The 24,339-nt window shown below is 39.1% G+C and overlaps 1 long non-coding RNA gene across 2 annotated transcripts; it reads left to right on the top strand.

The window, feature by feature from the left end:
* The first annotated feature begins 3,763 nt into the window (after positions 1 to 3,763).
* LOC132643816 (uncharacterized) lies at positions 3,764 to 23,908 on the top strand. Of its 2 annotated transcripts, none has more exons than XR_009583776.1 (5): positions 3,764 to 4,084; positions 8,869 to 8,914; positions 21,266 to 21,366; positions 22,205 to 22,250; positions 23,444 to 23,908. It is a non-coding gene; the product is annotated as an uncharacterized LOC132643816 (long non-coding RNA). The 2 variants fall into 2 exon arrangements; XR_009583775.1 differs by lacking the exon at positions 3,764 to 4,084 and adding an exon at positions 4,096 to 8,030.
* The last annotated feature ends 431 nt before the right edge of the window (positions 23,909 to 24,339 follow it).

Raw genomic sequence — 24,339 nt, 5'->3', positions numbered from 1 at the left:
ATTTATTACGTGCAACCCATTTTCTAAACACCACCACCTAACTACCAAGCTCCACAAAATACCTTTCAATTGCCACCACCAAATTGCTAAGCTCCACAACTAAATTACCAAACTCTCGCACCTGCCTATAGACCTCCACAAAATAACCCACCCACAAACTACCAAAACCAACCTCCATCAAATGCCTACAACGCGCCACGTCCTTTGATAAGCAGCCTGCCCACACATTTAACCCATTAATGGAAACTCGAATTGAGCTGTTCAAAAGATTGAGCGTCGCCAGGATGATCTAACACTTCCCCCAAAGGTCGTCGATCCCAAGAATCGATTCTATTGGGCAGACCAAACGTGCGCCTACCATTCCAACGGAGTAGGGCATAGTACTGAGGATTGCATCAATCTAAAGTACAAAATACAAGATATGATTGACAGGAAGGAGATTTTTCTCCAAACGTCTACGCCAAATGTAAACACCAATCCTTTGCCTAACCACGACAACAATATAATTCACATGATAAAAATAAAAGGATTGGGACGTAGGTAGGCTCGTCATCCGAAATTCCGTTCAAGCACTCGAGCGTAAGGTGGCGCCACTCTCCATACAGGAACGCCCACATGTCAAAGTATTGATTCCCGCGCTAGTTGTTGCGCATGTATCCCAAGTAGTGGCAGTGGCACCCAGAAAAGAATTTGTGGTACAAGTAGTTGCGGTTCATGGGATGACGAAGTCGAGAAGGTGTTATACTCCCGAATATTTAGCCTAACAGGACCCTCGGAAAGAGGGAAATTAAAAGAAGACAATCACTAAAGACGAAATGGAAGATTTCTAGCGCCAGATGCAACCGAAAGAATACTCTATTGTAGAACATTTGAAGAAAACCCCAGCCCAAATATCTGTATTGGCACATTTGCTAAGTTCACCACAGCACCGCTTAGCTTTGATGAATGTATTGGAAGAAGCCCACATCCCTGGCTGGAAAAGTATGATGACATGGCAGAAATGGTCGCCAATGTCTTGGAGGAACATCAAATTGCCTTCACTAAGAAAGAACTGCCTAAACAAGGCACGGATCACAACAAGGCGCTATATATCACTATTATATGCCGCAACAAAGTGGTAACTCGGGTTTTGGTCGATAATGGGGCTGGTCTTAATATTTTCCCCGAGTCCACTCTGATCCAGCTCAGATATGACCTTGAGAAGGTTAACTGGGGTCGATATAATGCTACCGAAGAAGTTGACCTCAGTATTCAAACAGGACAAGCGGAATTCGTCACTGAATTCCAAGTAATGGAAATACCCGGCAATTACAATTTACTACTGGGAAGGCCATGGATCCATATGTGCGGTGGCCACGGGGTTGTGATCCATAGAGAAGGTAGCATTCACAACTACCCAGGCAATTCAGGGCCTGTCATCGAATAAGTGCCAATAGGAAAAGACTTCCACGTGATGGAACTGGTGGGGGCTACCCAAAAAATAGACTCCACAGAGGCACCTATACTAGTAGTCTATAAAATGATTGCACCAACTATGCTCCATAACAGGTTCGAACCTGGGAAGGGTTTGGGAAGGAATTTACATGGCATCACAGAGCCAATTCCCATTCCCCAAGATAATTTTTGCTTCGGGATGAGGTATGTTCCAACTGATGACGAGGTCTCAATGGCCACTAAGAAGAAGCAAGGCGCTGCGAAACCCCGCAAGCCCATTTCGAATTTGTACTAATCATTCCCAAATAGAATGCATATGTCGAATGATGCAGACACAGAATAAGTGATAGGGATGTTATTCCGAGAGAAAGATTGCTCGGTGATATTGAAAGAGTGCATAGAAGCGCCCACCATCCGAGATGCTGATTCGAATGAGCAACTATTCAACTGGACCACTACGCCACTCTTGGCTCTTCGGTAGAGAAATAATGAATTTATTTTGAAATGGCGAGAATCGGTCGAGGCCCGATTACTCACCCTTTTTGCACTCTATTTTACCTCGTAACATTTTCAAAAATAGAAATGGCTCGATGTTGATCTGAGTCGGGACCACAGTTTGTACTTTCATTACAATCAAATTAATGAAGCCTCGAATTATGGGAAAATGAACTTGCTTTTACTTTTAATTTTCTAAATTGCATGCATGTGTTTTATACTAACCTCATTTTGCCTTGATTTTTCAGTAATAAAAACAATAAAGCAACCTTAAATGTCATGACATATCTCAAAACAATTGAGTCAAACACTATAGAGGAGGAAGAGTATGAGGAATATGATGAGGAAACAAAGCTACTTGAGGGTCTCATAGAGGAGGTAGAACAGTTAGAAAATGAACAAAAACCGAATATGGATGAAACAGAAGCCATCAACCTAGGTGATGAAGAGAACACCAAGGAAACTAGGATAAGTGCACACCTAGAAGCACCCCAAAAGGAAGAACTAATAAGTCTACTAAAAGAATATATGGTCATCTTTGCATGGTCATACGCTGACATGCCGGGATTGAGTACTAGTGCACTGTCCCACAGGTTGCCCATCAATGCAGGTTTTACCCTTGTGAAATAGAAAATCAGGCAGTTCAAGTCGGATCTCAGTATCCGCATTAAGGACGAGGTGGAAAAACAAATCAAATCAGGGGTAGTAGAGGTGACCTCATATCCCACGTGGTTGGCCAACATAGTGCCGGTGCCTAAAAAGGATGGGAAGATACTAATATGTGTAGATTACCGAGACCTCAACCGAGCCAATCCCAAAGATAATTTCCCACTCCCAAACATCCACAAACTCATTGTGGGCACCTAATTTTTGACCTCCCATAATTTATTTTAATCACTCAGAGTCCTTGAAAAATAAATAAAATGAGTTATGCACCTTAAAGGGTTTAAATATTTTTTATAAATTATTTAGATCAATATTTTACTCCTTTAAATTGGTGAAAGGTTTTTCATGACATCACAAATTTATTTAGAAATTAATTGGTAATTTTATGACACTTATGAGATGCTTGTTAGATTTAATCAAAGAAAAAAGGCATTTAGTTTTAAAATAATAATCATTATTTAATTGTTTAAATTTTCAAAAATCAAAATTAGCAAATAGTTTATTCCCTTCAATCCAAGGAGTTTGAGTAATTTAAATAATTAACCATTTCACCCCTCAATCTTTAGTTTGTATAATTGTGTAATTTTTCAAAATAATTTATAATTATCCATAAATGTTTTAATTAGTCAATTAAGTGGTCATTAGTGCAAATTGATTTTTAAAATTATTTGATTATTTTGTTATGGCCACAATTAATTTAACCAATTCATGGTTTAAGGAAATTGGGGTCATTTTTGTAAATTAGCCTCTTAATGGCCTTAATTGAAATAACCAAATTCATTGGATCCAATTAATTAAGGTCATTAATGCAATTAATTAAGGTCATTAATGCAATTTAATTTCTAAATCTGCTAATTAGGCCAAATATGACCATAATTGAAATAACCAGTTAGATTAAAATCAATTAAGGCCAAATGTGGTCATAATTGAAATAATGAGTTGGATTAAAATCAATCAGGGCCATATCCGCAAAATTAAGCCCATTAACCCAATTGGCCATTTTTTAAATTACTTTAATAGGTTAAGTATGTCCTAATTTGTTTATAATTAAAATACTATTACCAATAATCAAATTCAATTTTTATCTAATTATGAAATTACCTATTTTTACTCTATATATACACATGTATACACTAGGTATATATATATACACACACTACAAAAAGGGGCCAACCTTATATAAAAAATTTAAAAAAAAAAAATTGGACCAAGTCCAGCCCAAAACAGGCCAAGACCAGGCCCAACTCAGTTAATACAGATAAAGGGTATATCCCCTTTTATTTCTCATTTAAAACGAGCCCTTTCCCATTCCCTTTCTCTCTCTTCCTCTTTCTCGCAAAACCCTAAGCCGCCGTCTGGCTCTCCTTCTCTCTCTCATTCCAAAAATGGAAAAATCATAGAGCAAGTGTAAGATGCACAACTTTATAGCATCATTTACGTGCAATGAATTAATGTTAAGGCTGTTTTTACCCAAATCTTTCCAAAATCGGTAATGGAACCTTTTCCTTTTGATTTTTTCTTTTAAAAAAAACATTTAGTCAAAGTTGATTATTGTTGTCTGACTTTTGTTGTATTGTGTTAATTTTTCTTGATTTCCATTGGTTGGGGGTGAAGGGTTTGGATCGAGTCGAATAAGGCTCAGATCTAGACGTTCATTTGTTGTTAAGTTGTTTTAAGCCATAGATTCGCTTTACAAGTTCATTTTCTGGGAAATATTAGTTGTCCCACATCGATGCTTTGAGGGTTTGAACAATTTTTGGGTTCTATAAGTAGAACCCCACCCTCACCATGAAAGAAAGTGGGAAAAAATGGGGAAAAAATAAAAGAGGCTAGAAACTTCGAATTCAAGCATCTTAGTATAAAACTTTTAAGGCTTTGACTTAGGTTGAGGTTTTCTTAGTTCTAAAAAATTCATTTCTTCCTTGTTTTCGAGTCTGGTGTGGCTGAGTGTGGTTTTGGAAGCACAAAGGCTTTCAAGTTCAATTTTGACCACGGTTGCACTTTAAAAGGGTAACATTTTATCTTTGTTGCTTATTTTTGTTATTAAGTAGCTTGTTAGGTGACAATGGTCTGTTTGATGTTAGATTATTTTTGGTTCAATTAATTGGTAATGTGTTGTTCCAAGTAATGCTTAATGTTCATTAGATGTTTGGAAAAAAAGATTACTTCCTTATTTTCAAAAGATACCTGTTTAAACCTTAATATTGGTTGTTAATATGGACTGAATGTATGAGATTAGATAACGTATTGATGTTGTTCTATAGATAGGGATAAACAGATTGTTGTGTGCTTTATTAGATGTTGAAATTTCTTGTTTGGCTGCTCAACCCTTAGACATGACAAAAATGTGATTACATGATTCATAATAATAATCCAGTGAACTTTTAGACCAATACTAATCCAATTTGAATGTAATAGATTGCTAAGGTGCTGTGATGATCCATCTTGAATCATTTAAGGCAGTTGCTATTTCCTTAATGAGACTATGTCAAATTTGAATCTTCAATCTGCTTTCCTAAATCTGTATACTTTGTCTATGTCAATTAGATAGCATGAGTCATGATTAGGGTAAAATAAGGATCATGATTAGGATAAAATAACGATCATGATTGGATTAAAATAAAGCTTAAAAGAGTCTAGGCATACTTATAGGAGTCTCATGATGTGGTTAAGGCACTAAAGTAAGATTAAATGGGGTCTGTTTGCATTTGAATGGGTTTGAGTCTACCTAAGTCTGTTTGAGTATGTTTTGGATTAGCCTAAAAAAAATTGAGTAGTTGTAGGCTATACATTAAAGGTAAGTTGAAGCAATAACACTCTAGAATCTAATATAGAAGTTTTAAAATGAAGGTTGAGATTAAGATTCGTTTATTTGATAATAGGTTCCCAAATGGTCCATTAGAAAGCTAGTGTAGGTTTATGAAGTTGTAAAATCATCTCAAATGAATCAGGATACCTAGGTACAAGTAGGATGATTGTGTGTCATGGTTGTTCATTCAAGCAGAGTCTAGTCTTGACTATTTATGTTATCAGACCCTCCCCCTTTTATGTCTAGTTCATGCTTGAGTCTTCAAAAGAGGTCTAGTGAGATTTAAAAAGGGTAATTAAGTCCTAATATGATCTTGACTGTTAAAAATTATTAATCAACCAGTCGAAGAAGTTATTTGAGTCTAAGTATTGGTGTTCATTCTAACTTAAGCTTATAATGATTAAGATGCTCAAATCTTTTCAAAGTGGTAATGTCTAAAAGGAATTCAAAATAGTTTTCATAGTTGAGACCCTAGACTGAATTGATTAAAACTGTTTACTTGAATGGTCAACTAGGTGTTTAGATGGGATTTAATTTAAAGGGCAGTGTCAAACTAGTTTTAACCACAAGGTTTTGGTGGCTGCCATTAGGTATGAGGGTGAGGTAAAGGATTGAGGTTACGTTGAGAGAGTAAAGGGTGAGCTTAGGTATGAATTGGAGGTAATGACCAGTGGCGCATTTGTTCCCCTTTTACTGAAAGCAAGATTCAGGAGAGAAATATGGAGGTGATGACCTCACCCTACCCTGTTTCTCTTTCAGTTCCCATAGCTGTGGGATTCACAGGAACCTTATATTTGGTTATAAGTAGTTTACCATGCCTGGGAGGGAACCTTTGAGAGTTATGCTGTTAAAACTGATTTAAAACAAAGTGTGAGGGTATGCCATATTTTCTACCATAATTAAAGGGATTAAAAGTTGCTATTGACTAAGTTCTGAGAGTAAGTTATTCACCAAGGCTTGGATCCATATTTTTAGAGTTCAACTTGTTTGCTTTGTGTTGCTTAAGAATGAATATGTTCAATAAAACCTACATGATACATTTATGTTTAGACCTGTATGTATTGTGTGCTAGACTTAGTTTGAATTTGGGAAGAGTACATTTTAGTTAACATAAGGTTGGTGAGGATCCTTACTCTTGAACTTGAACTGTTGCATTTAGACTTTGATGTGCATGGTAGTTTAAATTTGGATGGGAAAGGTAAAGTTGTACTCTGTCTAATATGGTCTGTCTCTATAATGTTTGTCTATTTAAAGCCCTGTCACGTTTAGAACTGTAGGATAAAATAATTGAATACTAAATCTGTGTTTAAAAAATGAATAAGTGACAAGTTGGAATTGGTTTAATGTTGTGGCTTGAGGATGTTGTGAGTGCTCTTAAAACAGTCTGAACCACTTGGCATAGGGTGGTCTTTTCAAGACACCTCAAAGAGGGGGCAGGGAAGAGTCTAGCTTAGCTTGACTTATAGTTCCTACCCTCAAAATGAAGGGTGTCATGACACAGCCTATGGACCATGGGGGCATTCCTGTTATGAGGATGCATTGATCTTCCTTGAATCTCACCTTTTTATCAAAGGTTGGAAATAGAAAAGGGTGGGAAAAAGGTTAACTTGTTTAAATGTCTAAAGGGAAGTTAGAAAAAATAAACTTGTTATTTCAATAGGGTGATTTTTGCTTTCTTTCTAAGAGAAATGGACTAGTTTAAGACCGTTATAATGAGAGTCCTTTTTAGGAGTTTAAAAAATCTTGGGTCGCAAAGAGTTGTTTTTAAAACCTTATTCCATTCTTTTTCTGTGAGACTTGGTGATGCATAGCTGCTCATTTCTCTTTTTTACTCAAGTGGCAATTCACATGAAATCTTGTTGGGTACATGCTCTTACTACTGCTTGACTAAACCAAAGGTTCATTTCTATGGGTTTTCCTGAGAATATAAATTGCACAGTCTCAATTCATTTAATGTTGTTTTAATTCAAATTTCTTGGTGTTCCAACCATGTTTTTGGTAATCATAAGATTATTGGATTTTCTCTCTTTATGTTATATCCCGCATTTTGTACGTTCGGATATTTCAAGGTAGTAGTGGCAAGGTTAAGGAAATGACCATCGTCCAAAATTATTTTAATGTACAAGTTGGTGATGAACATTATTTATGAACATTAGTGGCATGGAAATATTGAGGAAGGCTAAGGGCAAAAAGGGAAATTCGCAAAATGGTTCATGGTAATATTGTGGAAGTCTAGGGGCAAAATGGGAATTTCACAAAAAATTCATGAAAGTTCTTGAAAGGCCATGTTGGCCGTGTGATATGTGTGGAATATGTGCACATTTTTAATTAATGGGGACTAAAGTGTACACAAGAAGAAACTTAGTCTTCCTTGTTTAATTTCAAGAAAGAGAGGGAAAAATCTAGAAAAATGGAGAGAGGGGCATGTGCCCCTCACATGCTTGAGGAATTATATATATATATATATATATATGAGCTCATCTTTTAATTCAAGAAGAATTATTCCACTCTAGTATTTTCACTAAATGGAAGGTCCTCTACAACATGGAGTGATTGTTGGAAGAAGTAGAGCAATTATTGTGCAAGTTGGAAACTCTAGCCAAGTTGAAGAAGCAAGCGGAAAAAGGTAAGAACCAATCTTCCTTCATGTGTTATGGATGCTTGGTACATGTTGTGGTATGTAGAAGTGGATGAAAAACATGAAATCATGCATGTTGATGTTGGGCCGCGTATGTGTAGTATTGGCCGTGTGTGTGTATGTTGTATTGTGTAAAGTAGATTGAATTAATTCTATGTAGTATGTTGCTTGTTGTTGTAATGTATAGAAAAAGATGAAAAATTCATGGAAATATGTATGTAGTGTTGTGGCCGAGAATGGTGATGTTTTGGTAAGCTATGATGAATCAATTTCATGTGATATTCTAGTTGATGTCGTTATGGATTTCATGATGTAAAATGAGAATTTAATGGTTAGAAGTGAAGTTGTGATTTCTTGTGGATTATAGAAAAAGTTAGTGTGACATTGGTATGGTTTCTTATATGTGATAATGTGTAGGATATAAATATAATGCATGAACGTGGAAGTAAGACATTTGTTTGGAAGGTTGTAAGTTGGGTTGTGGTGATTAAATTTGAAAGAAAGAATTAAGTTGTTATTGTTTTGTTAAATTTGGAAGGTGTTGGATGAAGTAGTATGTTGATTGGATCGTTTTGAATTGAATTGAATTGAATCGAATGTTGAAGTGTTGCTAGAATAATTGTTGGTATTGTTGTTGATAGTTTGGCCGGGTTGAATTCCCGGATTGTTGTTGATTAAAATTTGGCCGAGCTAGAATCTCGGGGATGGTGTATTTACAGGGGAGGTGCTGCTGAAATTTCGGCAGGCCATAAGTGAATGTACTTGAAAGGCTAAGACAAGTATATGTCGATGAATCTAACGATAGTGTCAATCTTCTTGCATGTAGACTCACAAGTTGGACGAATAAGTGTAGCTAGTAAGGCGCGGCACAGGTATGTAAGGCTCGTCTCTTTTCTTTCAAAGGCATGATCCCCACGTTATAATGTCTTAAATGTTTTTATATCTTCCTAGCTTGCAAAAGTTAGAAGTCTATGACTCTAAGGTATAAGTCTTTTCCTAATAGTTCATAACTGTTTTTTGTTTTTTCAAAATGCCCATATTTTCCAAAAACCAAGTTTTAAGAGGTTGAAAGCTTTTATGACTAAAACGACGAATATGATTTTATAATGACAACGATGACGTCAAATATGAGAGGATGTCCATGACAAATATGTCGGGGATATGTTCCTACCATGAATATGACAGTATGAAAATGTTAAGCTATTTCTTGATTTCTCAACTCTATTTATGGACAATGGCTATTTTAAAGATTCTAAATATATGAAACGATGCCTTATGATCCTGTTCTATGTTTCCTCATGATGTTACTCTCCATTGATAGTCTTGCCTTATATTAATTGTCCCTTGAAGGTGAGACATGACGCCCACGGTTATTCCATAATATAATCGGAGGTTACCTACCTTACGTCACTCCGATGGATACATGACTTTCTTTGGGCTCTCCTGCATGCTGCTATATGATATATGTATATGTATATGTATATGTATATGGGGAAGAAGGGGAAAAGGGCAGAGCGCTATAGACGCTGATATATGTATATATATATATGTATATGGGGAAGATGGGAAAAAGGGCAGAGCGTTATATACGCGTAGCCACCTGATCAGTTGGTATGCTTTGATATCGTCCCGGACGCGGGATATGTGGTTAAATGGATCGGCTGCCGACGCCTCGGCAATATGACATATTCTATTTTCTAGATATATGAAAAAGAAATGTGTTCAAAGCAAGTAAAGTATATATGGGGTTAAATGGATCGGGCTGCACGTTCCGCAGTAGTATATATATATATATAGATCGGGCTGCACGTTCCGCAGCACTAAGCATGCAGGGTATCCGTCTAAGTGGCACTCAGATGTACCGGTTACTCTTTTACTTCATGACATGCTCTATATGTCCATTCTGTTATTATTCATATTTATATTCCTTACTGTGTTACTATTCATGCCTTATATACTCAGTACATTGCTCGTACTGACCCCTCTTCTTCGGGGGCTGCGTTTCATGCGTCGCAGGTGGGCCCAGGTGAACAAAAGCTATTATAGAATAGGTTCCAGCGAAGTTGGTAGACTCCACTTGTTCCTGGAAATGCTACCAAGTCAGACCTTGTATGCTAGGATTTCTGGTTTGATGTTAGAGACTTTGCAGACAGAGTCGTGGGTATCGGAAGTCAGTCTGTTAGCGGCTCCGTCAGCCGATGTGTCAGTTTGTATTATGATATAAGTTTTACACAGTTACAGATTTTACTTGAGTTGAAAGCAACAAAAAGAATATTTCAGTAAGCTTTATTATGTATACTTGATTTAGAGGTTCAAAAGATTATGTATGTAATAGGAGTCGGAGGGTTCGCTCGGCCCTAAGTAAGGGTCGGGTGCCCATCACACCCTAGTAAGGTTAGGGTGTGACAAAGTGGTATCAGAGCCAGGTTGGTCTAAGGGTTGTCTGCAAAGTTGTGTCCAGTAGAGTCCTGTTTATGGGTGTGAAGCCGGCCACATTTATAAACAGAAGGCTGCGGGGCATCTAGGGATTGTTGACCTTCTTTCTGTCTTAGATCGTGCGATAGAGCCATGTCATAGGAAATAAGATTCCTTATACTAATCGTTGATTTCCGCAGACGCCTAGTATCGACGGAAGAAGGCGAGTGACGATATGGCAAGTCACAGAGGTAAGTCTGGATATTTTGTTCTGTTACTTGGGACTGGAAGTTCTGGATGGCTGGAATGTGCCATATAACCGTATGTCCTGTGAAGTATTGTAAAGATTTGCGACACACAGATCTTGAATAGTAGGAGTGGTAAAGGAGATACTACTAGAATGGATACGCTTAACAGAAGGAAACATGGAAAGGAAATGCCGCAAACAGACAATAAACGGGATGTGTTGTTCTAGAGGACCTATGGGTCTGGCGTGGCGATGAAGGTGCGGTCACTACAATCGGGAAACTTGAAGTCCAGGATAGGAGGTAGCCATACACACAGGCGGAAGGTGAACATTGAAAATCAAGAAGGGCAAAACAGTAATTGTAAAAGAAAGGACGTGTTACGAAAATGCCTCGAAGTCTGTGAAACCTTGACTTGCTCCAGATCAGGTAATAAAGGTCATATGAGGAAGTGGACGTGATTATAGCATCATTAAGGCACTGAATTCAACCAAAGTTTCGAGGTTAAGCGTGCTAAAGTGGGAGGATGGGTGACCCCCCTGGGAAGTATGCAAAAATTCTATAAATTGAAACATGAGAGGCAAATGAGAAGTTAGGGTAGCCTAAGGGAAACTAGAGCATATGGGATGGTTGGAGACCATAAGAAGACGCGTAGAACGAGGCAGACTAGCTCAGTGAAGAGACAAAGAGTGCGTCACAGCTCGGGAATCAGGATAGGCTTGAATAGCGTTCGGAGATATTTTGTGGGCTAGTTGATAGTAAAAATATACATATGTATATATGAATGTGTGGGATATTCCACATATGATGGCATCGGTGGCGTGTGTGCCCTAGCAACCGGAGCTACGGTAAGGAAAGGCATTGATCACGCAAGGGTACCGAAGTTTGAGGGACGACAAAAATAAATAGTACAAGTGTTACCAGGTAATCTGCTATTATTTTTACTATAGGTTAAGAGTGGAGATTCTAGTACAACGCCACTTAGAAAAGAAAGAGAGTGAGTAGATGGAAAACAAAGAGAACAAAGTGTCGGAAGGAGGTGAAAGGTAAGGAAAACCTGAGTAAAGGAAGCTCCCGAGAGAAACTACCGGCTAAGCATGAGACTATTTGGGTAAGAACTTAAGGTAGGCATGTGAAAAGGGATAGAGTGTGGTAAAAGGAAACAGAAGGGGGTGTATGAGTCTCGAGAGCCGATTTCGATAAGTGGGACTAAGGGAATAGTGACTAGGATAGAGGAAATGTGAGGAAAGAGAAGAAATGTTTAGGCTTTGCGACGGTATTAAGAGACTTAGGTCCTTGGAAGGAGTATATAGGAATAGATGCATAGCTATATTAATATAGTTAGAGGTTCGATGAACAAGGATAGGGAGAGTGAAAATTTGTAAGGATTCTGTGTTAAGAACAAAGTAGCAGAACGCTTGAGAGAAATGGACGCACAACTACAACACAAACACGTAGTTAAGAAGGAATTACGAACAAGTGAACTAAGCAAGTGAAAGGACGAATAGTGGATGGAAGGGTGTGGAAATGTGGACAAAAGAAGGACATCGACGGAAAGTAAAAGAAAAACCTAGGACAAGAAGTTTTCGACATGTTAGGCACGGAGTTGGGAGGAAGACAAGGAATAAGGTATAGATGAAGACTTCATAAAAGGACTGTTGGTATATAAGGAACCCCTTAAAGGGGGGGGGGGGGGAGAACATGTTATAGGTTTCAAGTCCAAAGGAAGGAAACTTATTAGCCTGGAGCCAGAGTTTAAACCATATCGGCTTATTAAGGGGATGCATGAAAGTAAAAACGAGTTGGTGTAGTGGATTAGGAAACCTATGACACGAAATAAGGACTCGAGTAAAGACCCAGGAGTTTGATGATAAAGAAAATAAGATAAAGGATAAGGAATGGGCATAAAGAGAAGAACGACTATGAAAGGGACCCTCCCGAAGTATGATGACACCCCACAAGATCAGTTGAACATTCGAGGACGAATGTTCTAAAGGGGAGGAGGATGTTATATCCCGCATTTTGTACGTTCGGATATTTCAAGGTAGTAGTGGCAAGGTTAAGGAAATGACCATCGTCCAAAATTATTTTAATGTACAAGTTGGTGATGAACATTATTTATGAACATTAGTGGTATGGAAATATTGAGGAAGGCTAAGGGCAAAAAGGGAAATTCGCAAAATGGTTCATGGTAATATTGTGGAAGTCTAGGGGAAAAATGGGAATTTCACAAAAATTTCATGAAAGTTCTTGAAAGGCCATGTTGGCCGTGTGATATGTGTGGAATATGTGCACATTTTTAATTAATGGGGACTAAAGTGTACACAAGAAGACACTTAGTCTTCCTTGTTTAATTTCAAGAAAGAGAGGGAAAAATCTAGAAAACTGGAGAGAGGGGCATGTGCCCCTCACATGCTTGAGGAATTATATATATATATATATATATATATATATATATATATATATATATATATATATATATATATATATATATATATATATATATATATATGAGCTCATCTTTTAATTCAAGACAAAGCAAGAACAAAAAAAAAAAAAAAAAAGAGGAGAGAGGTAGGAGCCATTCGGCCATGGCCACCAAAAATGAGGTCACAAAAATTGACCAAGAAGAATTATTCCACTCTAGTATTTTCACTAAATGGAAGGTCCTCTACAACATTGTCACGACCCAACCCCGTAGGCCGTGACTAGTGTCCGACATGGACACCCGTACATACTCACTAACCAATTTTCACTTGCCCTTACATAGTATCCCGTGCATACAAAATCATATACATCTTATTTAAACCGTTATTTATATTATAGCACATAAATCAATCAGGTTAACGTAGTTTAGGGGAAATCCGGACAACGAACCAAATAACCATCACTGAACAAACACGACCCATGACCCACATACATGTCTACAGGCCTCTAATACAGACAACAGAACCATATGACGGGACAGGGCCCCGCCGTACCCAAAATAGTCATAAATACAGAGATATGTACAACAGTAGGATCTGTACCGAAAGTGTGGGCTCCGGATCAAAGGAGCACTTCAAACAGCAGAATGTATACCCTAGGCTGGCGGATCACCTCTATAAACGTCTGTACCTGCGGGCATGAACGCAGCCCCCGAAGAACAGGGGATCAGTACGGAATATGTACTGAGTATGTAAGGCATGAAATATAGAAAGCAGAACTATAAACGAATATCCAGTACCAGAGTAAAAGCACTATCCAGAATACTAAAACGTTTACCTTCGAGACATAAACCATATATGCCGCTATCGTTTGTCAAAGGAAATACAGAAGATAAATGGGTCTTTCAGAGTGACACGGAACTTACTTTCAAAACACAGATCATGCAGATCAGAATCATGTATCGTATATGCATATATCAAATAACGTGCCCCGGCCCTCCATTGAGGGACGCGGTGGAAGAAATCATATATGTCAATATCGTGTATCACTTATGCATGTAACGTGCCCCGGCCCTCTATAAGGGACGCGTTAATCATGTATCATGTATGCATGTAACGTGCCCCGGCCCTCGGTGAGGGACGCGGTGAATCATACATCATGGATGCCAATATCATATATCATATGTGCATGTAACGTGCCCCGACCCTCTTTTGCGGAACGCGGTGAATAAAATCATCATATGCCATCCTGGCCACCGCCCCGTCATCATATCATAAATATAACGTGCCCCGATCCGCAAGTGAGAGGGACGCGGTGAACAATGCAGAGAAGTGCGCACGAGAACATATCCTGGCACGGGCTCAGTGAAATCCAAACTGAAGCTTGCACGAACAGAATAATGCGAAACCATGTACACTTAAATCAAGACCCGAGATACAACATACTTATCGACATCTGAAGGTTCAAAAACAAGTTTCGGGTCAATCGGAATTAGTATACGAAAGCTAAGAGCGTTTGAAGTACAGAACGCTCTATAAACGTTTCAGAAGCCATTATTGGAAAATCAAAGCTGTAATCAGGTCAAGTACCTTTTGGACATCATTATGGATCAAACTAATTAGAACTCTTGGAATCATACGTACGTATCAAGGTATGTCAAAGACTCGGTAGAATAATTGATGTGCTAGCATTTAATAATCAAACTTTAGTCATATCAATGTACCGACATCATATATCATATACGTATATAACATATTCATACATGCATACTCATAGGATATCATACAGTGTGTTGCTGCGGAACGTGCAGCCCGATCCACGGATATAACGTATTAGTGCCGAAATTTTATACAAGGTTAAAGACATTAATACTTACAAAATTATCTTAAGGTCAAAAATTCTTACACTTAGCTTGTTACTCAATCATGCAAAAATCTTAACCATACTATGTATACTCGTATCAATAGGCCAATAGGGATCGTAGACAAACTCGGAACTTATTAAGTAGAGCCTTTAAAGTACGGGGCCTTCTAACAACCTTCGTAAGTCCGTATTTGGAAATTCAAGTAACAACCTATTAAGTAGCTTTCCAATAACATTATGAATTCAACCGAATAGAGACTTTAGAGCCATATGTACGTATCAAAGTATGCCATGGGACTCAATGGAATAGTCAACACTCATTCTCTAGTAATAGGAACAATAGTCAAAGTATTCCTTGAATATCACTCGGAGATAAGTCAATTAGATCAATATGGAAAGATTTCGGGGATCGCGGGCCCACCTCGGGTCAAGTTCAGGTGGCGTTCCTAAATTACGAACATTAGACTTTATAGAGTCATCTATGAAAGTTTTAGGACAATTCGGTTCCATTTGTGAAGGTTATGGGTGTTTAAGTTATTTTATTCCAACAAAGCGTAGAGTATCTAATTCAATTCCACTGAATGAAAAAGGGCCAAATCTAAACTCGGATTTCTAGGAGTAGAATCGTCCCCGAGGCTAGTATTCAAACCTATTATGCCTAAGACATGCCAAAGGAAAGAAAGGTAAGCCTTACATACCTTTTCCGCTTCTTAAGCTTCTCCAAATTCAAGTTCCAAATTCTCCAAAATCTACAATTTGGTCACATTTACCAAACATTTATTTAGAAGCCTTTAGAAGTTAAATCTTAAATCAACACTTGTCTACAAAAATTTGGGCAGCATCTCCCCTGTAAATGCGCCATCCCCGAGAATTAACTCGGCAAAAAATACAACAACAATACCAACAGCATTCACAATCACTACAAAACACATTCCAACATAATTAACCCTCCTTTCTACATAATGCAACAACTTCTAATCCAACTTCACACTTTCAAACTAATGTCAACGCTTTCATATTCATTCACTAATTCAAGACCATTCAAATACAATTCGGAAGCATTTCACATTATTCTACAAAATATACAAAAGTTCCACCAAACCATAATCCACCCAAAACCTCCAATTTTCAACATAAACATTCACAACACATTTTTATCTTCCAATTTCACTTACAACAATCACCATTTGCATCTTACAACTTCATTTCCTCAATTACATAATTTATAATAAAATCACATACTTTCCGACAACAACTCAACAACAAATTTTTCATGCTAACTTGAACTAGAATTCTTCCATTTGCATTAAAAGGCCATTACAACACAATTGACATAATAAATGAAATTTGTTCATTCCTCCCCACCAACAACACTACACGGCTATACACATATATACCCACAACACACAAATTTCATACTTTCATTCATTTCCACATAACACAACACATATAACCTTCCACAACATAATAAGAACATGAAATTCTTACCTTTTCTTCAACTTTCCACTTGCCGCAAACGTGGTTTTCTCGGTTAAATAATTATGCCACGTTGAAGAGCGCCTTGAACTTAGTAGGAATACGAGAGAATTATGATTTTTGAATCAAAGCTTGAACTCCAAGATTTTATTTTTCTTCTAAGGGCCGAATGGCCTCTTCTTTTTTTTTCTCTTCTTTTTTGTGTTCTTGAACTTTCTTGAACAATGAATAAATTGTGGCCTTTTCCCTTATTTAACACATGAATTAAATCTTATGGGCTTGGGCCAATAACAAGTTGGCCGGCCACCCTCTCTATTTGGGCCTTATTTTCTCTTTTTTTTTTAGCCCAATTAGTTGGTTAAATAATTTGTGATTCACGAAACTAATTTTCGAAAATTCCGATTTTACCCTTAGCCTCCCTCAACACTTCCACATCAATATTTTTCCATGAACAACTTGTATATTGAATAAGATCAAATTATGGCCTTGACTTTAACTTGTCACAATTATTTCAAATTTTCCAAATGTGCAAGATTACGGGATGTAACATCCTCCCCCCTTTAGAACATTCGTCCTCGAATGTTCAACTGACCTTAGGGGGTCTCGTGGCACTTCGGGGAGGTTTCTTTCTTTCCTTCAAACTTTCCAAACGTTACAATTACTTTTTCTTTTTTTCTTTTCCTTTTGTTTTGTACTCGCTTCCTTTTTATTCCCGAACACCGTTGTACTAATACTTTCCAGCTTTAACTAGTGGCGAAACCGGCATCAGTCTACTTATAACAGTTGTACCATGTCTTTCGTTTTGTCTTTTAGGTTCCGTTCAGTCAATGTCTTTCATATATTATAACACCGACTGCTGGGGCCCACCGTCGATCGGTACAGTCATAAGTGGGACGTCGTACGCATACACGTATATTTACTACCATTCTGCTCACAAAACATTTCCAAACACTTATTCAAACTTACTCTGATTCCAGAACTGCGTTGCGCTTCCTTTTTCTTCACCGGCCGAGTCTGCCTTAGCCTACCCGACCTATTCAGGGTTTCTAACCGTTCAGTACATCTAATTTCCTTTAGGTTACTCCAAACTTCCCATTTGTCTTTTATATCTATATTTATGAAAAATTCGGTGTACTTCCCAGGGGGTCACCCATCCCAAAATTACTCAGAGCCTAGCACGCTTAACTTCGGAGTTCTGATGGGATCCGGTGCGTTAGTGTTGTATGATCGCATCCACTTCCCCGCACGACTTTTATCACATAATCTAGGGCAAGTCGGGGTCTTAACAACTTTCTTTGAAAAATTTTAGTAGCGGGCCCCACTCCAATCTGAAGAGGCCCTTTTGTCTTCCTGATCATATAACTACGGAGTTAGCCTTTGAAATTTCTAACATTCACCCTTTTATCTGTGTGGGTGGCTGCCTCCGCCGGTTTTATCAGTTCGGGTTCTTATCCCAATTCTGCTAGCAATCGGGGGGAAATATATGATAAAATAGAATCTAAATCTGTCAATGCATAAAAATTCCGAAAGAAGATAGTAATATACCTGTAACTACATCTGGTGGCGCCTCCTGATCCTGCCGTCTGGCCAAAGCATATGTGCGGTTCGAAGGACCGCTGGAACCGAGAGCTTCGCCACGACCTCTGCCGCGGCCTGCTGGTGTCGGCCGCATAGCTACAGAAGGGGAAGATGATCCAGCAACTGATCCAGTAAGCTGGGCTGAACCGCCTCTAAATGGCCACTCCCTCATAACGTGGCCTTGACGGTCGCAAGTAAAACAAGCACCGGTGGCGCGACGGCATTCCCCCAGATGGCACCTGCCGCACTGAGGGCACTGAGGCATAAGTGGCCTCGTCTGACTGACCCCTCTACTCGTCTGTGAACCCGAAACTCTAGAGCTTTGACCAGCTCCGGAATATCCAATGCTATCAAATCCCTTGCCGGTAACCTGTAGGGGTGTACTTTGTGCTGGCTGAGAAAACTGTCTAATATGCTGTTGAGGCTGTCCGCCTCGAAACTCCCCGGAATACCCAGCTGATCTAGCCCTCTTGGGTTGTCTCCTGTCATGATCTCTACCTGACTGATCCTCTCTGTGCCGGTCCTCCATTCCTTGCGCATAAGCCTGTAACCGGACAATGTCCATACCGGTCTGCGATGCCATCGCCAAGCAGTTGTTAACCAAGTAGCGATCCAACCCTATCACGTACCGATGCATCCTGTCAGCCATATCCGCTACTATGGTAGGTGCATATCTGGCTAGAGAATCAAACTCCAAGCTGTACTCTCGGACACTCCTGCCGTTCTGCCTTAGCTGTAAAAACCTGTCAACTCTCGCCCGCCGCAACTCTGGGGGCAAAAGGTGGCTGAGAAAGGCAGCTACAAACTCGTCCCACACGGCTGGAGGGGCACCCTCGCCTCTGGACAGCTCCCAGGACTCATACCAATTAATCGCGATATCTCGTAATCTGTGCGAAGCTAACTCAACAGACTCGGTCTCAGAAGCCTTGACCAGTCTGAATGAGCGCTGCATCGGCCGAATGAAGTCCTGGGGGTCCTCTTCGGGCTTAGACCCATAAAACTCTGGAGGATTACATGTCAAAAAGTCACGAACTCTTAGGCTATCACGCCTATCCGCATCGTCACCCCCTAGCCCGCGTCCATGAGCCTGCCCTGCTACTATCCTCGTCAATAACTGTACAACCTCTCTCATCGCCCTATCCTCCGCCCCGGGCTGAGGAGCTGGAGGCTCGGGCGCTGGGGCCCCTGAAGCTACTGGTGGAGCCACTCCAGGCTCCTCGGATGGTGGTGTAGCAGAACCCTCTGACTGGGGTACACTATCGGGCATAATCTGAGCACTAGCCTGAGTATTCCCCTGTATCTGACCGGTCTCTCCTGCCAGTGCCTTGCACTTCTGGGCAGCCGTCGCCTTCTTCGGAGGCATCACTGAAAAATATAGCGGCCGGTCAGAAAAGAGTCATCCTAATAGCACAGCTCTATCGCACGATCTAAGATCCAAAGAAAGGTAACACCCTAAATGTCCTGTAGCCTCCTGTTTATAGATGTGGTGCACAACACACCGATAAATAAGACTCTACTAGACACGGCCTGTAGACATTCCGAGGACAAACCGCTCTTCTACCACTTCTGTCACGACCCAACCCCGTAGGCCGCGACTAGTGTCCGACATGGACACTCGTACATACTCACTAACTAATTTTCACTTGCCCTTACATAGTATGAATCCCGTGCATACAAAATCATATACATCTTATTTAAACCGTTATTTATATTATAGCACATAAATCAATCAGGTTAACGTAGTTTAAGGGAAAGCCGGACAACGAACCAAATAACCATCACTGAACAAACACGACCCATGACCCACATACATGTCTACAGGCCTCTAATACAGACAACAGAATCATATGCCGGGACAGGGCCTCGCCGTACCCAAAATAGTCATAAATACAGAGATATGTACAACAGTAGGATCTGTACCGAAAGTGTGGGCTCCGGATCAAAGGAGCACTTCAAACAGCAGAATGTATACCCTAGGCTGGCGGATCACCTCTATAAACGTCTGTACCTGCGGGCATGAACGCAGCCCCCGAAGAACAGGGGGTCAGTACGGAATATGTACTGAGTATGTAAGGCATGAAATATAGAAAGCAGAACTATAAACGAATATCCAGTACCATAGTAAGACCACTATCCAGAATACTAAAACGTTTACCTTCGAGACATAAACCATATATGCCGCTATCGTATGTTAGAGGAAATACAGAAGATAAATGGGTCTTTCAGAGTGACAAGGAACTTACTTTCAAAACACGGATCATGCAGATCATAATCATGTATCGTATATGCATATATCAAATAACGTGCCCCGGCCCTCCACTGAGGGACGCGGTGGAAGAAATCATATATGTCAATATCGTGTATCACTTATGCATGTAACGTGCCCCGGCCCTCTATAAGGGACGCGGTAAATCATGTATCATGTATGCATGTAACGTGCCCCGGCCCTCGGTGAGGGACGCGGTGAATCATACATCATGGATGCCAATATCATATATCATATATGCATGTAACGTGCCCCGACCCTCTTTTGCGGAACGCGGTGAATAAAATCATCATATGCCATCCTGGCCACCGCCCCGTCATCATATCATAAATATAACGTGCCCCGATCCGCAAGTGAGAGGGACGCGGTGAACAATGCAGAGAAGTACGCACGAGAACATATCCTGGCACGGGCTCAGTGAAATCCAAACTGAAGCTTGCACGAACAGAATAATGCGAAACCATGTACACGTAAATCAAGACCCGAGATACAACATACTTATTTACAAACATAATTATCGACATCTGAAGGTTCAAAAACAAGTTTCGGGTCAATCGGAATTAGTATACGAAAGTTACGAGCGTTTGAAGTACAGAACGCTCTATAAACGTTTCAGAAGCCATTATTGGAAAATCAAAGCTGTAATCAGGTCAAGTACCTTTTGGACATCATTACGGATCAAACTAATTAGAACTCTTGGAATCATACGTACGTATCATGCCGGCCACCCTCTCTATTTGGGCCTTATTTTCTCTTTTTTTTTAGCCCAATTAGTTGGTTAAATAATTTGTGCTTCACGAAACTAATTTCCGAAAATTCCGATTTTACCCTTAGCCTCCCTCAACACTTCCACATCAATATTTTTCCATGAACAACTTGTATATTGAATAGGATCAAAATATGGCCTTGTCTTTAACTTGTCACAATTATTTCAAATTTTCCAAATGTGCAAGATTACGGGATGTCACAAACATGGAGTGATTGTTGGAAGAAGTAGAGCACTTATTGTGCAAGTTGGAAACTCTAGCCAAGTTGATGAAGCAAGCGGAAAAAGGTAAGAACCAATCTTCCTTTTTGTGTTATGGATGCTTGGTACATGTTGTGGTATGTAGAAGTGGATGAAAAACATGAAATCATGCATATTGATGTTGGGCCGCGTATGTGTAGTATTGGCCGTGTGTGTGTATGTTGTATTGTGTAAAGTAGATTGAATTAATTCTATGTATTATGTTGCTTGTTGTTGTAATGTATAGAAAAAGATGAAAAATTCATGGAAATATGTATGTAGTGTTGTGGCTGAGAATGGTGATGTTTTGGTAAGCTATGATGAATCAATTTCATGTGATATTCTAGTTGATGTCGTTGTGGATTTCATGATGTAAAATGAGAATTTAATGGTTAGAAGTGAAGTTGTGATTGCTTGTGGATTATGGAAAAAGTTAGTGTGACATTGGTATGGTTTCTTATATGTGATAATGTGTAGGATATAAATATAATGCATGAACTTGGAAGTGAGACATTTGTTTGGAAGGTTGTAAGTTGGGTTGTGGTGATTAAATTTGAAAGAAAGAATTAAGTTGTTATTGTTTTGTTAAATTTGGAAGGTGTTGGATGAAGTAGTATGTTGATTGGATCGTTTTGGATTGAATTGAATTGAATCGAATGTTGAAGTGTTGCTAGAATAATTGTTGGTATTGTTGTTGATAGTTTGGCCGGGTTGAATTCCCGGATTGTTGTTGATTAAAATTTGGCCGAGTTAGAATCTCGGAGATGGTGTATTTACAGGGGAGGTGCTGCCGAAATTTCGGCAGGCCATAAGTGAATGTACTTGAAAGGCTAAGACAAGTATATGTCGATGAATCTAACGATAGTGTCAATCTTCTTGCATGTAGACTAACAAATTGGACGAATAAGTGTAGCTAGTAAGGCGCGGCACAGGTATGTAAGGCTCGTCTCTTTTCTTTCAAAGGCATGATCCCCACGTTATAATGTCTTAAATGTTTTTATATCTTCCTAGCTTGAAAAAGTTAGAAGTCTATGACTCCAAGGTATAAGTCTTTTCCTAATAGTTCATAACTGTTTTTTTTTTTTCAAAATGCCCATATTTTCCAAAAACCAAGTTTTAAGAGGTTGAAAGCTTTTATGACTAAAACGACGAATATGATTTTATAATGACAACGATGACGTCAAATATGAGAGGATGTCCATGACAAATATGTCGGGGATATGTTCCTACCATGAATATGACAGTATGAAAATGTTAAGCTATTTCTTGATTTCTCAACTCTATTTATGGACAATGGCTATTTTAAAGATTCTAAATATATGAAACGATGCCTTATGATCCTGTTCTATGTTTCCTCATGATGTTACTCTCCATTGATAGTCTTGCCTTATATTAATTGTCCCTTCAAGGTGAGACACGACGCCCACGGTTATTCCATAATATAATCGGAGGTTACCGACCTTACGTCACTCCGATGGATACATGACTTTCTTTGGGCTCTCCTGCATGCTGCTATATGATATATGTATATGGGGAAGAAGGGGAAAAGGGCAGAGCGCTATAGACGCTGATATATGTATATGTATATATATATATATATATATATATATATATATATATGTATGTATGTATATGGGGAAGATGGGAAAAAAGGCAGAGCGTTATATACGCGTAGCCACCTGATCAGTTGGTATGATATGATATCGTCCCGGACGCGGGATATGTGGTTAAATGGATCGGCTGCCGACGCCTCGGCAATATGACATATTCTATTTTCTAGATATATGAAAAAGAAATGTTTTCAAAGCAAGTAAAGTATATATGGGGTTAAATGGATCGGGCTGCACGTTCCGCAGCAGTATATATATATATATATATATATATATATATATATATATATATATGGATCGGGCTGCACGTTCCACAGCACTAAGCATGCAGGGTATCCGTCTAAGTGGCACTCAGATGTACCGGTTACTCTTTTACTTCATGACATGCTCTATATGTCCATTCTGTTATTATTCATATTTATATTCCTTACTGTGTTACTATTCATGCCTTACATACTCAGTACATTGCTCGTACTGACCCCTCTTCTTCGGGGGCTGCGTTTCATGCTGCGCAGGTACACCCAGGTGAACAAAATCTATTATAGAAGAGGTTCCAGCGAAGTTGGTAGACTCCACTTGTTTCTGGAAGTGCTGCCAAGTCAGAGCTTGTATGCTAGGATTTTTGGTTTGATGTTAGAGACTTTGCAGACAGAGTCGTGGGTATCGGAAGTCAGTCTGTCAGCGACTCCGTCAGCCGATGTGTCAGTTTGTATTATGATATAAGTTTTACACAGTTACAGATTTTACTTGATTTGAAAGCAACAAAAAGAATATTTCAGTAAGCTTTATTATGTATACTTTATTTAGAGGTTCAAAAGATTATGTATGTAATAGGAGTCGGAGGGTTCGCTCGGCCCTATGTAAGGGTCGGGTGCCCATCACACCCTAGTAAGGTTAGGGTGTGACACTTTACCTACATCTCCCTGCTGTGTTTCTGTTAATTGCATCAAGCAGTTCTCACACTTACTACTATGAGGTCTGTTAACATGTGAAGCTAGTGAATCATTTATTTGATATGTATAAGAGTTAAGTTAGTTTTATCTTTGAACACTGTTCTGAGGAATAAGGATTAATTAGGTGAATGAAATGATCGAGGCCTAAATTTAAATACATAGACTATGAATACGCACAGAATATGCATAGGCTAATGAAAAGGAAGGGGAATATACATATGGTATACACATCACATGTGTATATTATAAGTATACCATGTGTATATAAGGGAATAGGCCAGTTATAGACAGCATGAATACATGAGTAAAAGAGATAGAAACTTCACCTAAGCTCTAAACTTTCAAATGGGTTCTATTTTGGAAGGTTGTTGGGCCTAGCCCAACTCAGGATTAATTGGAAAAGGGGACAGTTTTCATTAAAACCCAAACGCAAAGGAAAAAGAGAATGATTTTGTTGG

The sequence above is a fragment of the Lycium barbarum genome, chromosome 6 (assembly GCF_019175385.1).
Source record: "Lycium barbarum isolate Lr01 chromosome 6, ASM1917538v2, whole genome shotgun sequence".
In the NCBI taxonomy this organism is placed as follows: domain Eukaryota; kingdom Viridiplantae; phylum Streptophyta; class Magnoliopsida; order Solanales; family Solanaceae; genus Lycium; species Lycium barbarum.
The sequence above is the reverse complement of the archived record's forward strand: the minus strand, read 5'-3'. Positions and strand labels throughout refer to the sequence as shown.